The 14,120-nt window shown below is 41.6% G+C and overlaps 1 protein-coding gene and 1 pseudogene across 8 annotated transcripts in view; one reads left to right on the forward strand and one right to left on the reverse strand.

The window, feature by feature from the left end:
- Positions 1-14,120, forward strand: part of SLC17A1 (solute carrier family 17 member 1) — a 239,049-nt gene that overhangs the window by 110,624 nt on the left and 114,305 nt on the right. Inside the window, exon 15 of one of the 8 annotated variants that reach the window (XM_061399301.1) lies at positions 11,917-12,754. The exons of 6 other annotated variants lie outside the window; for them this stretch is intronic. The gene's annotated coding sequence lies outside the window, so the exon portion shown is untranslated. Of the gene's footprint in view, positions 1-4,163; positions 6,638-11,916; positions 12,755-14,120 lie in introns of those variants that run through there. One more of the 8 variants, XM_061399300.1, reaches the window with a different exon arrangement.
- On the reverse strand, positions 13,286-13,996 carry LOC133236996 (histone H2A type 1-A-like; annotated as a pseudogene).

The raw sequence follows: 14,120 nt of genomic DNA on the forward strand, positions 1-14,120 counted from the left end.
TTTATATAAAGGCTGGGCAAGTTCCCCATAACCCGGAATCCAAATGCAGCAGTAGCCTGTGATTCCTAAAAATCCTCTCAATTGTCTTAAAGTCATAGGTAGGGGATAATTTAGTATAGGTGTAATTCTCAGGACTATGGCCCTAGTCCCTTCTGATATGATTAGGCCCAGATATTTAACAGATTGTTGACAGAGCTGAGCCTTTTCCCTTGATGCCCTATAACTGCAGCATGCCAGAAAGTTTAAGAAATCTTCTGAGGCTTGTGAGCAAGCTTCCTCTGTCTCAGCACAGAGCAGAATATCATCTCCATATTGTAACACCACTGCCTTGGAGCTATTAAAGTTTTGTAGATCCCCTGACAAACTTTGCCCAAACATGTGGGAGCTGTCATGAAATCCCTAGGGCAAAACTGTCCAGGTTAACTGAGAAGCTGGCTGAGTAGGGTCTTCAAAGGCAAATAGAATTGACTTTCCTCTGCCAAAGGCATTGAATAGAAGGCATCTTTTAAATCAATTACTGAGAAATATTTGGCTCATTCAGGAATTTCAGACAAGAGTGTAAGGATTGGGCACCATGGGTATAAAGGAACTACAGCCTCATTTATTATTTGTAAATCTTGAACTAGTCTCCATTTATCATTTGATTTCTTTATACCCAAAATAGGAGTGTTGCATGGACTGTTATGGGGATTTAATAGTCCCTGCTCCTTTAAATTCCCAACGATGGGTTTTAACCCTTCCTTAACCTCAGGTTTCAGTGGATACTGCTTTTTATGTGGAAATAAATGTGGGTCTATGAGCTTGACAGCTACAGGAATAGCATTTTGTGCTCAACCCACAGATTTTCCATCAGCCCACACTCTAGGATTTACATTGTGTTCAATTCATGGGAGAGAAAGGGAGAACTCCATATTCATGAAAACAGAGGTATGGACCCTGCTCAATATACTCCAGCACGATCAGAAATTCTTGTGAAAATAGCTCAGAGTCCCAGTTGCGGCTTAGAGGACAACTGAAATAAAAACGTTTATGTAGTCTAGCCCCTTTACAGAAGCGGATCAGGGAGAAAGTGGGCCAGGGGCTTCAATAAGCACAGAGTAGTTTGCCCCAGCGTCCAAAAGGAAATCAACGGATTGGCCCCCCACAGTTATAAATACCCAGGGTTCCTCAGGTGTAATTAGGCCAGGAGCTTGTGTGGGGACCCCCAGGCACCTTCAGTCCTGATTGTCTTGAAATTCTGACCCCTGAAACCTACGCCTCTGGGGGCAGTCTTTCCTCCAGTGTGGTCCCTTGCAGACCAGACATGGAGCCAGGAGAGGCTTAGATGCCTGAGGGCAATCTTGCTTGAGGTGCCTCTCCTTTCCACAGAAATAGCAAACCCATCCCTTTACACCTGGGTCCCTCTGGGCATTTTTCTCAGGCTGTTTAAGAACGGTTCTAACAGCCATTACAAGGGCTTCCCATGTTCCTTTGTCTTTCTCTGCCTTTCTTTCTTTTCCTTATATTCCCTACCATAAGACTGTCTGAGCCAGTTGCAACAGATTATCTAAAGACTGATTTGGTCCATATACCTGTTTTAATAGCTTATGGTGGATATCTGGAGCCGACTGAGAAATCTATCTTTTAACATCACTCTTCCCTCTTCACTTTCAGGATCAATCTCAGTGAATCTGTGAAGGGCTTCCCTCAGTTTATCTAGGAATTTACCAGAAGCTTCCTTCTCTTCCTGTTTTATGTTTGCCAATTTGGCATAATTTAAAGTCTTAGCATGCGCTTGCCTGAGTCCTTCAAGAACACATCTGACAAAGTGACCCTGATCCCATCTTCCTTTAGCTGTGTTATAGTCCCAATCTAGGTCTATAGTTGGGACCACCTGATTCCCAGTGTGGAGGGCAGCTATCTCGTCTTCCCTCTTCCCTACTGATTCATTACCAAGCCATTCATCTCCATAGGCAACCACTTTCCCCAAAACTTGAGTTTTTGAGTCGGAAGTTAGCAATTGTCCCAGGATATACATCACATCCTTCCAAATAAGGTCATAAAGCAGAGTAACACCCTTAAAAGCTCTAATATATTTTTCTGGGTCCTCTGAATAATCTCCCAGATCCTCCTTGATTCTTTGTATTTCTTGGTAAGAAAAGGGCTTATTAACTCTCACAGATTGATTATTTCTCCTGTTGGGTGCTTCATGAAGAGGCTTTTCCTCAACCTCTCAGGCTGCTCTGCACATATGATCCCAGGGATAGATGGGAGAAACCTGCTTTTCTTTATCTCTTTGTCTCCTGTCCTCCATCTCATCCTGTATTTCATCCTTAGTTTTTGCTGTCTGAGCTTCTCTTACTTCGATTTTCTGAACTTCCATTGAAATCACGGTAGTCTGAGGTTGTACTGAGACAGGGGTTGTTTGGACCTCTACCTGGGCAGTTTGAATCTCAGTTTGGGTTTTTACCAAGACCAAGGCAACCCTTCCTGGAGGGGGGCGGGATGGGGGGTGGTTTCCTGACTTTCAGTTTGATCAGTTTGGAGTCCTGGGTATGGGGACAAAGTAGGAGGACAGGAGGGAGCTGAAGGTTTCATATCCAAATCTATACCCTTAGGACATAAGTCTGGTGTGTCTCGCAGAGAGAAAAAGGGGAACATATATGCTACTTTTACTCATTTCCCTGGTTTTCTACAGAACCAGTCTAGCTACTGTTTGCCATCCTCTAGTGGATACTGTGGCCATGCAGTATCACATAGGAAGATCAGGCATGTCTTTAAGCTCTGGGGATCAAATCTATCCCAGTTTTTCAGGGTACAGTTCAAAGGAGTGACGCTGGAATTGTTAGCTCCCATCTGTAAGAGAGGGAAAAAAAGCAATTAGTGCCCTCTTTCTACTGTAGGCATCCCTCCCTGCTCTAGATGGGGGTGTAGACAGACTTTACACTGAAGCTTTTGAGAGGGTAACAGGCAGGAAGGCCAGGGGTCTCCAAACAGAGGAAGTAGACTGCAAGTGTCAGACATTTTTTCTCTCTCTTAAGCAGCAGGAGGAAACAAACAAATGTTAAGATTTTTTCCCTTCTCTATACAAATTTAAAAAGAGGTTTCTTTTAAAATTCTGCGCTGCCGTAACATACCTGCTTCCACCTGAACTTAACTTCTCTCAAACCTTGAGCTAATCAATGCATTTTTCTTACGGAAATGTTTGTCTTAAGCTATATTAATGAACTATGTATTTACCCTAGACTCTTGTCTTCGAGGTGGTTCTGTCTAAGACTCAGAACTGAATTGACAAACCAGTATGTTTTACTCGTGCAAATATTCTCTTAAGCTATGTTAATGAGAATATATTTGCTTAGAAACCTGCCTTTCTTCAAGATTCATGTCAATCATTTTATGGCCCAGGACAACTCAGTGCCAGTGTTATCTCAAAATGCATGTTGTGGGTGAGGGGCCTAGTGCCAGTCTCTGAGTTTTGAGACATTTCCTTTCTCCAATTAGCAGACTTCTAGTAGTTATATTTCAGTGTTGACCATCTGGTGATGTCCATGTGTAGAGTCTTCTCTTGTGTTGTTGGAAAAGGGTGTTTGCTATGACCAGTGCGTTCTCTTGGTAAAACTCTATTAGCCTTTGCCCTGCTTCATTCCATATTCCAAGCCCAAATTTGCCTGTTACCCCAGGTGTTTCTTGACTTCCTACTTTTGCATTCCAGTCCCCTATAATGAAAAGGACGTCTTTTTTGGGTGTTAGTTCTAAAAAGTCTTGGAGGTCTTCATAGAACCGTTCAACTTCAGCTTCTTCAGCGTTACTGGTTGGGGCATGGGCTTGGATTACTGTGATATTAAATGGTTTGCCTTGGAAACAAACAGAGATCATTCTTTCGTTTTTGAGATTGCATCCAAGTACTGCATTTCGGACTCTCTTGTTGACCATGATGGCTACTCCATTTCTTCTAAGGGATTCCTGCCTGCAGCAGTAGATATAATGGTCATCTGAGTTAAGTTCACCCAAAATTCTGAAAGAGATGGCAATACCAGACCACCTGACCTGCCTCTTGAGAAACCTATATGCAGGTCGAGAAGCAACAGTTAGAACTGGACGTGGAACAACAGACTAGTTCCAAATAGGAAAAGGAGTATGTCAAGGCTGTATATTGTCACCCTGCTTATTTAACTTATTTGCAGAGTACATCATGAGAAACACTAGGCTGGAAGAAGCACAAGCTGGAATCAGGATTGCCGGGAGAAATATCAATAACCTCAGATATGCAGATGACACCACCTTTATGGCAGAAAGTGAAGAAAAACTAAAGAGCCTCTTGATGAAAGTCAAAGTGGAGAGTGAAAAAGTTGGCTTAAAGCTCAACATTCAGAAAACAAAGATCATGTCATCTGGTCCCATCACTTCATGGGAAATAGATGGGGAAACAGTGGAAACAGTGTCAGACTTTATTTTTTTGGGCTCCAAAATCACTGCAGATGGTGATTGCAGCCATGAAATTAAAAGACGCTTTCTCCTTGGAAGGAAAGTTATGACCAACCTAGATAGCATATTCAAAAGCAGAGACATTACTTTGCCAACAAAGGTCCGTCTAGTCAAGGCTATAGTTTTTCCAGTGGTCATGTATGGATGTGAGAGTTGGACTGTGAAGAAAGCTGAGCACCGAAGAATTGATGCTTTTGAACTGTAGTGTTGGAGAAGACTCTTGAGAGTCCCTTGGACTGCAAGGAGATCCACCCAGTCCATTCTAAAGGAGATCAGTCCTGGGTGTTCTTTGGAAGGACTGATGCTAAAGCTGAAACTCCAGTACTTTGGCCACCTCATGCAAAGAGTTGACTCGTTGGAAAAGACTCATGCTGGGAGGGATTGGGGGCAGGAGGAGAAGGGGACAACAGAGGATGAGATGGCTGGATGGCATCATCAACTTGATGGACATGAGTTTGAGTGAACTCTGGGAGTTGATGATGGATAGGGAGGCCTGGCATGCTGCAATTCATGGGGTCCCAAAGAGTCAGACACAACTGAGCGACTGAACTGAACTGAACTGAGTAGCTATAAAACATCCAGCTAAAGACTAGCAAGGAGATACTTTTTCTGCCCCTTTCTGATGTCTATGTCAGAAGCTTTCTCTATCTCTTTTATACTTTAATAAAACTTTATTACACAAAAGTTCTGAGCAATCAAGCCTCGTCACTGGCCCTAGATTTAATTCTTCTCCTTTGGAAGCCAAGAATCGCAGTGTCTTTCACAGCTCAGCAACAACCTTTCAGTAACATCTTGCAAAACTTAGTACAATATCACAACCAGGATATTGACATCGATATAATCAAGATATTGACTATTTCCATTGCTACAAGGATTCCTTTTGTTGCCTTTTTATACCCACAGACACTTCTCTGCCACCCCCCTCCTCAATTCTTGGGCCACTAATATATTCTGTTTCTTATGCCATTTCAAGAATGTTACAAAAATTGAATTTATGGTGGGTGATCTTTTGGGATTGGCTTTTTAAAGTAGACTATTTTTTAAAGCAGTTTTAGATTAAAAGCAGAAAAATTGGGCAGCAAGTACAGAGACTTCACATGAACCTATTCTCCCTCTACATTAGTGTGGTACATTTGTTACAATTACTGAACAACTACTGATATGTTATTAACTACAGTCCATAGCTTTTATCAGGGTTCACTCTTTGTGTTGTACAGTTCCATGGATTTTGACAAATGCATAATGTTGTGTATCTACCTTATAGCATCATACAGAGTGGTTTCCCTGCCCTAAAAGTCCTGTGTGCTCCACCTATTCATCCCTGCCCCCTCCCACTATCAAACCGTGACAACCATTGACCTTTTTACTGTCTCTATAGTTTTACCTTTTCCAGGATGTCATTAGTTGGACCAATATAGTATGTTGTCTTCTAGACTGACTTCTTTCACTTAGAAGTGTGCCTTTAAGGTTCCTCCATGCTTTTTCATAGCTTGATAGTTCATTTCTTCTTATCACTGAGTAATACTCCATTGTATGGGTATAACATAGTATATTTATCCACTCACCTAATTGAATAACATCTTACTTTCCAATTTTTGGCAATTGTGAGTAAAGCTGCTATAAGTATTTTGTGTATGTGAATGAATGTATATATAAATTCATTTGGATAAATACCTAGGAGTACAATTGCTGGATCAAATAGCCAGTGTTTACTCTTGTAAGAAGCTGTGTCTTCTGTAGACATAAAGAACAGACTTGTGAACACAGAGAGAGAAAGAGAGGGTGGTTCGAATTGAGAGAGTAGGATTAAAACCTGCACCTTACCATATGTAAAATAGATAGCTAGTGGGAAGTTGCTGTATGACACAGGGAACTCAACCAGGTGCTCTGTGACAACATAGAGGGTGGAATGGGGTCGGAGGTGGAAAGGAGGTCCAAGCAGGAGGGGACCTATGTATACTTAATGGCCGATTCACATTGTTGTATGGCAGAAACCAACACAACATTGTAAAGCAATTATCCTTCAGTTAAAATTAAAAGGGAAAAAAAGGAAATTGTGTCTTCCAAAGTGGCCATACCATTTTTCATTACAAACACCAGTAAATGTGTTTTCCTGTTGCTCCATCTCCCACCTAGAGTTTGGTGTTGTCAGTGTTTTGGATTTTGGTCATTCTAAAAGATGTGAGATAATAGTGACATCTCATTGTAGTTTTAATTTACAATTCCCTTCCCTGGTGGTTCAGATGGTAAAAAACCTGCCTGCAGGATGGGAGACCTGGGTTCTATCCCTGGGTCAGGAAGATGCCCTGGGGGAGGGCTTGGCAACCCACTTCAGTATTCTTGCCTGGAGAATTCCATGGACAGAGGAGCCTGGTGGGCTGCAGTTCATGGGGTGGCAAAGTCAGACACAGCTGAGCAACTAACACTTAGTGACATATGATATTGAAAAACTTTTCATGTGCTTATTTGCTATCTGTGTATCTTTTTCAGTGAAATGTCCTTTATGATTTTTGTCCATTTTCTAATTAGATTGTTTGATATTTTTAACTGTTGAATTTTGGAAGTTCTCTACACATTTGTAGCTGTTAACAAATTTTCACAAACTGGATAATTTAAAACAACAGAAATTTGTTCCCATATAATATTGGCAGAACAAAGTCCAAAATCTGCCAAGTGCCAGTCCAAGTGCTGGCAGAATTGGTTCTTTCTGGATGCTCTGAGGGAAAGTTTGTCCCCTGCTTCCCTTCTAGTTTCTGGTGGCTTCCAGGAGTCTGTTGTGTTCCTTGTTTTGTGGCTGTATCTCTTCGATTTCTACCTTTATCTTTCATGAAATATTCTCTTCTATGTCCCTTTTCTTCTGTCTCTTATAAGAACACTTGTTACTGGATTTACACCCTACTGGGGTCCTTGAGAGTTTCTGAGACCCTGGATTACTCGGAAAGAACACAGGTACCAACTAGAATCCAAACAGAGTCTGAATGGTTGGGATAAAGGAGAATGAGAAGAAAGGTGTTAGGAATGAAACAACTTATGTAAGACTTAACATTTCTCTGTGGTAACAAGGTGAGAGACAATTCATTTGCGGAATCCCAAATTTTGCAGCCAGATTTTTTAAAGGGGTAAACTGTCAGTGATCTAATACCATTGTTTTATTTCAGTGAATGCAGCAGGCTAGCTCTTATTTCCAGCAGCATGCTATTTGCCATTAGTATGTATAATATATATATAATTATATATATAATGTATACATATATATATATAATGGTCATATATTATTGGTTCTGATGGGTTTAGTTGGACCATATAGGAAAGTGAAATTCAAGATGGAAAAGACAAGACAGTATCATTTTTATTCCTACTAGGTAGAAAGAGCTTGAAGCCAAACTTAGTTAAATGTAATCCAGGTCTGATAAATCGCAAGATTTCAAATGACTCATGAGGTAAGAAAAGGAACCATGAGTGACAGACTGACCTAGTTCACTGCCTTTATACGGATTCTGGCAGTAGAGGTAAGGACTGGAAACATTCCTCCACAAAATCGATCACCATCCCCAAAGGATGATCTCATCAGAATGTTCTGCTGCTGCTGCTAAGTCACTTCAGTCATGTCCGACTCTGTGCGACCCCATAGACGGCAGCCCACCAGGCTCCCCCGTCCCTGGGATTCTCCAGGCAAGAACACTGGAAAGTGAAAGTGAAGTCGCTCAGTCGTGTCCGACTCTTCTCGACCCTGTGGACTGCAGCCTACCAGGCTCCTCCATCCATGGGATTTTCCAGGCAAGAGTACTGGAGTGGGTTGCCATTGCCTTCTCCAACAAGAACACTGGAGTGGGTTGCCATTTCCTTCTCCAATGTGTGAAAGTGAAGTCACTCAGTCATGTCTGACCCTTAGCGACCCCATGGACTGCAGCCTACCAGGCTCCTCTGTCCATGGGATTTACCAGGCAAGAGTACTGGAGTGGGCTGCCATTTCCTTCTCCATCAGAATGTACTAATGATCCACAAATACTCTCAAAGGGCCAGCCACACCCCTTGTTTGGTGTTAAATTTGTCTTTAAATTGCCTTTTTTGATCTCAGCAAGGCAGCAGTGAATGGTGGCATGAAACAAGACCTTAATTCTCTGCCCAGGAATTGAACCTGGGTATCCTGGGTAAGAACCAGGAATCCTAGCCACCAGACCAGCAAGGGCTAAAGGCTAGAAGCTATTTTCCTCTAGATCTTTGCTCCCAGTGAAAAATACATTTATCCCAGAGGCAGAAACTGTAAATGCAGGTACAAAGTTTATTATTACGGACATAGCACAACAACAAGTGGGAGAGCACATAGAGAAATCATTTGTTTAGTTAGGACAGAAGCAAGGCAGAGATGCACCCCTGGAGAGAAAGAGTGTGGACGTCCTCCCTAGTGAGGAGGAGCACAGTAAAGAGGCGGTTAAGTCATTTATATAGGGCAGTTCTTCCAGGTCTTTGTCTGCCTTTAGCCAATTATCTGGTTTCTTTTTTCACACCTGACCTACCCTGGGACACTCCTCTAGGGTTCACTCACTCCTCAGCCAAGATGGATCTCAAAGTGAAGGTTTCTGGGAGGAGCAAGACTTATTATGGCCTGGCATTATCCCTTGACTTGTGACCCACAAGGAGCCTTTCTGTGCGTGTGTAATGTCTCCCTTGTCCCAAAAGAGGGGGGGACAAGGATCCCTTAATCCTTTACTCAAACAGAGTTTTCCCCTCTTTGTCCTTACCATGACTATTACCTTAAGGTGTTTACAAGACACGAACACTGGCTGTTTACCCTGTTTCTGTTGTTACTTCCATTTCAGAGGGCACACAGGAGGCTGATTGTAAATACCTTAACTGGAGCCCATCTATCTCTTGTCTCAGGAAATGCTAACGGTTGTAGGCATCCAGCCTGAAGCCCACATCTTCATGCCACATGAAATGGAAACAGGAGGCCAATTGTAGATGGCTAACCTGGAGCCCATCTAATCTTCTACATCAATACCATTAGAAGAAATAAAAATTCCATTTCTTTGCTAAATTTCATCCTTTGCCTCCCATATTCTGTATTTATCTCAGTGATACACCAGGATTAAAAACACAGGGCCATTTCATTTCACTAAAGATTGCTGTGATGAAGGGCCAAGATTAATGTTCAAAAACAATTCACTGACATGCTGGACAGGGTTTTTGTTGTGTCTCTATATCTCAGATTCCAATCTCTCTAAGGGCTCAATCTCAGTAGCTTTTCTTTCTGTTCTCAGGGTTCCTCATTAGAATATGTTTAATGTCTCCCCTCTTTTCTTTAATCTATTTGAGTTATGTGTTTCATTTGCAAGCACACTTGTCTAGCAAATTCAAGTGACAGCTTTCAGTTTGGCACAGCAAATGTGATGTTCTTCCTTCCTGTAAACATCCACAGGTGTACAGGGTCCTGAACAAGGCCCTTTGGTTTAAAATTCAGGCCCAGGGACAGGGTTCCCTGAGGCAGGCCGCTACATATAAACAGTATCCTTTTAGTGAACAAAAGCAATGGGAAGCAAAAATTCATCAAAGGTTAAACAAAGTGAAAGAAGCAGATCCAACTGGAGTGCCAATTGGCTCTTCCCTGTAACACTTCCAGCAATGGCATATTATTTCTGAAAACCTTTTAAAGTTATTAGCGTGCATGTGTATTTCTGAGAGTAATTTTGCTCACATAAGTGTATTTTTTTAATGTGAACTGTAATTTAAAGAAGAAACCCACTCTGCTGCATTGCTTCCCTCGTGGCTTAGCTGGTAAAGAATCTGCCTGTAATGGGGGAGACCTGGGTTCGATCCCTGGGTTGAGAAGATCCCCTGGAGAAGGGAAAGGCTACCCACTCCAGTCTTCTGGCCTGGAGAATTCCATGGACACAGTCCATGGGGTCACGAAGAGTCAGGACTTGACTGATTTTCACTTGCACTTTCTACTGCATTGGATGTACATTTGTGTGTTTGAATTCTATCAGTGCTGTTGTCCCAGCTTAGCTGTTGTATGACAGTACTCACAGCAATAGGCAGTTTCCCCTGTTTTGTGTGGTAGACTGTTTAGAGCATGATTGCTCACTTAACCCCTCAGCTCCTCATGTACCCACTTAAGTAGAGGTACTTATTTCCACTTCAGGCTTTAGCATCAAGCCTCATTTTTCCTTGTTTCACCTGATTCTTTTATCTTTCACCCCCCATTCTCTCCAATTTTTCCACTGTCCAATTCTGGTGGAGTATGAATTCTTTTCCTAAGTATTTGCTGTGGCTTTCTGAAATTATAAATGAAAAACAGCTATCACGTACCGAAGAAGCCTGATTTCATTTTACTCATTAAAAAGCAGTTTGCACAAACTGAGATTAACACCAGCATTTTGAAGTAGTTATAGGTAACATTACACTGAATATAAATGACCTATGAAATGGTATTTTTTTGAAACTTGACCACAGCTCCTTCTCTGAAAGATGACACCTAATTTTATTTTCCTTCTTTTGCTACAGCAGAATTCTCTTAATATCTCTTTAATGATTTGTCTAACATAGTCCAGAATAATATTAAAATATAGTGATAAGAAAAAGTCTGCTAACAGTAATCACTAGTTTTCCACTAAGAAACAAAAACTATTCAGTTAAACATACTAGCAAATGTTAAGTGCCTCCTGAGTTTAACATAAAGACTTTATTTTCCCTTTGTTTGGTTTTATTCAGTGTTGAAAACAGACTTACATTCTTGTTTGGTAATCTTGTTAATGTGTTGCCAAAGTTAGTTATTCATATTTAATGGAGGTTTATGGATTATTTAAAATTTATATTGCACTGCATTTAGTAGCATGCTTTCTTCATTAAATTTTATCATATTTCTTCAAAAATATAAAATGAAACTTTTTTTTCACAATTTAGAACCATTTTATTAGCCATAGATTTATCTTTTCCTTAAATGTAGAAGAACACACTCTTGGAAGCCTCATCTTTGAGGATGGTAGCTCATTGATGACTTGTTTTCCCCATTTATCTTAGTCCTCACTGCTTTCTAGGTTTAATTTAAGCAATTTATAATTTTTCATAAACTCTTACATTTCATCAGAATTTTTTAATATGTTAACATAGGTTTTTAAAAACTATATTAGAATTTTTAAACACTGTAATTCTATGTATAGGTTTGGGTCTACTTTTATAGACAAAAATAATGTTCAAAACCTTTTTAACTTTGCAGTTGTTTAAGGAATTTTCAAGTTATAAACATGTAGATGTTTGTTTTGTGTTGTGTTTGGAAATTTTAAAAAATCATTTCTTAATTTTTTAATTGGAGGATAACTACTTTACAATGTTGTGTTAGTTAGGCTGTACAAAATGTGAATCAGCTGTAAGTATACATATATCCCCTCTCTCTTGACCCTCCCTCCCTGAAAATTTTTTATATGAGAGATGAAATTTTTCCTGCCATTTCAGAGAACAAAGGATATCACAGTCATCAGCAATTGCAGTCACCACAGATGGTTGATGAGCCCTAGGAGGACTCAGGAGAAGGCAATGGCACCCCACTCCAGTACTCTTGCCTGGAAAATCCCATGGATGGAGGAGCCTGGAAGGCTGCAGTCCATGGGGTCGCTGAGGGTCGGACACCACTGAGCGACTTCACTTTCACTTTTCACTTTCATGTATTGGAGAAGGAAATGGCAACCCACTTCAGTGTTCTTGCCTGGAGAATCCCAGGGACAGGGGAGCCTGGTGGGCTGCCGTCTATGGGGTCGCACAGAGTCGGACACGACTGAAGTAACTCAGCAGCAGCAGCAGGAGGACTCAGGAAGGAAAGAATACCTGCCATCTAACAGCCATCATACTGCAGCCACACCCTACAGTGAGCCCTGAGGAAGCTTAGGATATGGGGGGAAAATGGGATACTGGCCCCAGAAAGCTGAGGTATATATCAAAGGAATGATTTCATTGAGCCCAGACCATTGCAACTTCCCATGTATAGAAAAGGGCTAACTTCCTTAACTTGAGATACCTGGTTTCCTTTAATAATTTTTAATGTTCAGATTACATGCCCTTTGTTGCAAAACTTTATATAACCTGGCTCCTCCCCATATAACCTGGCTCCTCCCCTCCTCTCCTGGAGCAGTTCTCTCAGGGTTACTTGAGATGCTGTCTCCAGGGCATGAAGTCCTAAAAAGTCCCACCAAATAAAACATAACTCTCAACTTTTAGGTTTCAAATATTTCTTAAGTTGACAGATGCTTTCATTTTCATACAAGAATTTTGAATTTGGCTGCTTTCCTGTTTGTCAGTTGTCTCTGTGGGTGTTTACTCATATGCAGTGCTACAGATCAACAAAATATTTTGCTTCACTTTCAGTGGTTAAATCTGTTGAATTCAGTGCCTACTGTTTCTGAATAATTGGTGGTAGAAAGCTGTTTTGTCATATTACTTACCAAGTGTAATATCGATATTAGTATTTTACCATCAAAATGGTATGTCAAAATAAAAAATCTTATCCCATACTTTAAGAAATCAACCTATTTACTGTTTTTCACGTAAAATTACCTGTCAAATAGTTACGTCTCGTTTTTTGGCTTGACATGTCCACAGCTTTCAGGATATAGAATCATCCTAGAACTCTTGGAAATCCCTTACTAAAAGGCATTTGAGAGAAAAAGCTGCCGTGATCCATGTTGCTTTGCTAGTTGCTTGGCTGACATTCTCTCCAAACATAAAGGGTTAAGCTAAAACTTGCTCTTTTCCCCAAGGAGAATGGAATCTCTAACCCGCCCACTCCCCTAACTCCCCCAACACCTCCCCCCACCACCTCCCCCACTCCCCGCCCACCAGGAGCCTCCTCTGTCTATTCCCAAAATATAAAAATATTTACTCAAGATCACGAGCTTTGTGGGCCAGTTCTTTATTGCTAGTCGATCAGTTACTTGATTTTTTTTTTTTAAAAACCTAAGCTCTTTCTCAGAAATTGTAAGTGGCTCTGAAAAGAGCCCTTGGTTTCAGTTTGGTACTTTTCCAACTCTCTTCAGACGTTCAGGTCGTTTGCTTAGCTTTACAACTTGGGAGGTGTTACTTGCACTGGACCTTGTGGTGGTGACTCTCAGTCTTCTTGGGCAGCAGCACAGCCTGAATGTTGGGCAGGACACCGCCCTGCGCGATGGGCACACCGCCCAGCAGCTTGTTGAGCTCCTCTTCATTACGGATAGCTAACTGCAGGTGACGCAGGATGATGCGTGTCTTCTTGTTGTCTCTGGCCACATTGCCCGCCAGCTCCAGGATCTTGGCCATCAGGTACTCCAGCACCACTGCCAGGTACACAGGTGCACCAGCCCCAACGCGTTCTGCATAGTTGCCCTTTCGGAGCAGGCAGTGAACTCGGCCCACAGGAACTGCAGGCCCGCTCTGGAAGTCCGGGTTTTGGCCTTAGCACATACTTTACCACCCTGCCTTCCACGACCAGACATAACTAAAGATGCAGACCGGTTATAACGGAAAATGTTACCGTTAGGGCAGGTGCGGGGGTTTGTTTATAGTCTCAGGTAGGTTGCGATTCGCTATCTGATTGGCTGATACTCTTGTATCACGTCAGAGCACGTTACTGGAATCACTTCATTTACATACACACACCCATTATCCAATCAGATGTGAGCTGCCCAACA

This window comes from Bos javanicus, chromosome 23 (genome assembly GCF_032452875.1).
Source record: "Bos javanicus breed banteng chromosome 23, ARS-OSU_banteng_1.0, whole genome shotgun sequence".
Lineage (NCBI taxonomy): Eukaryota > Metazoa > Chordata > Mammalia > Artiodactyla > Bovidae > Bos > Bos javanicus.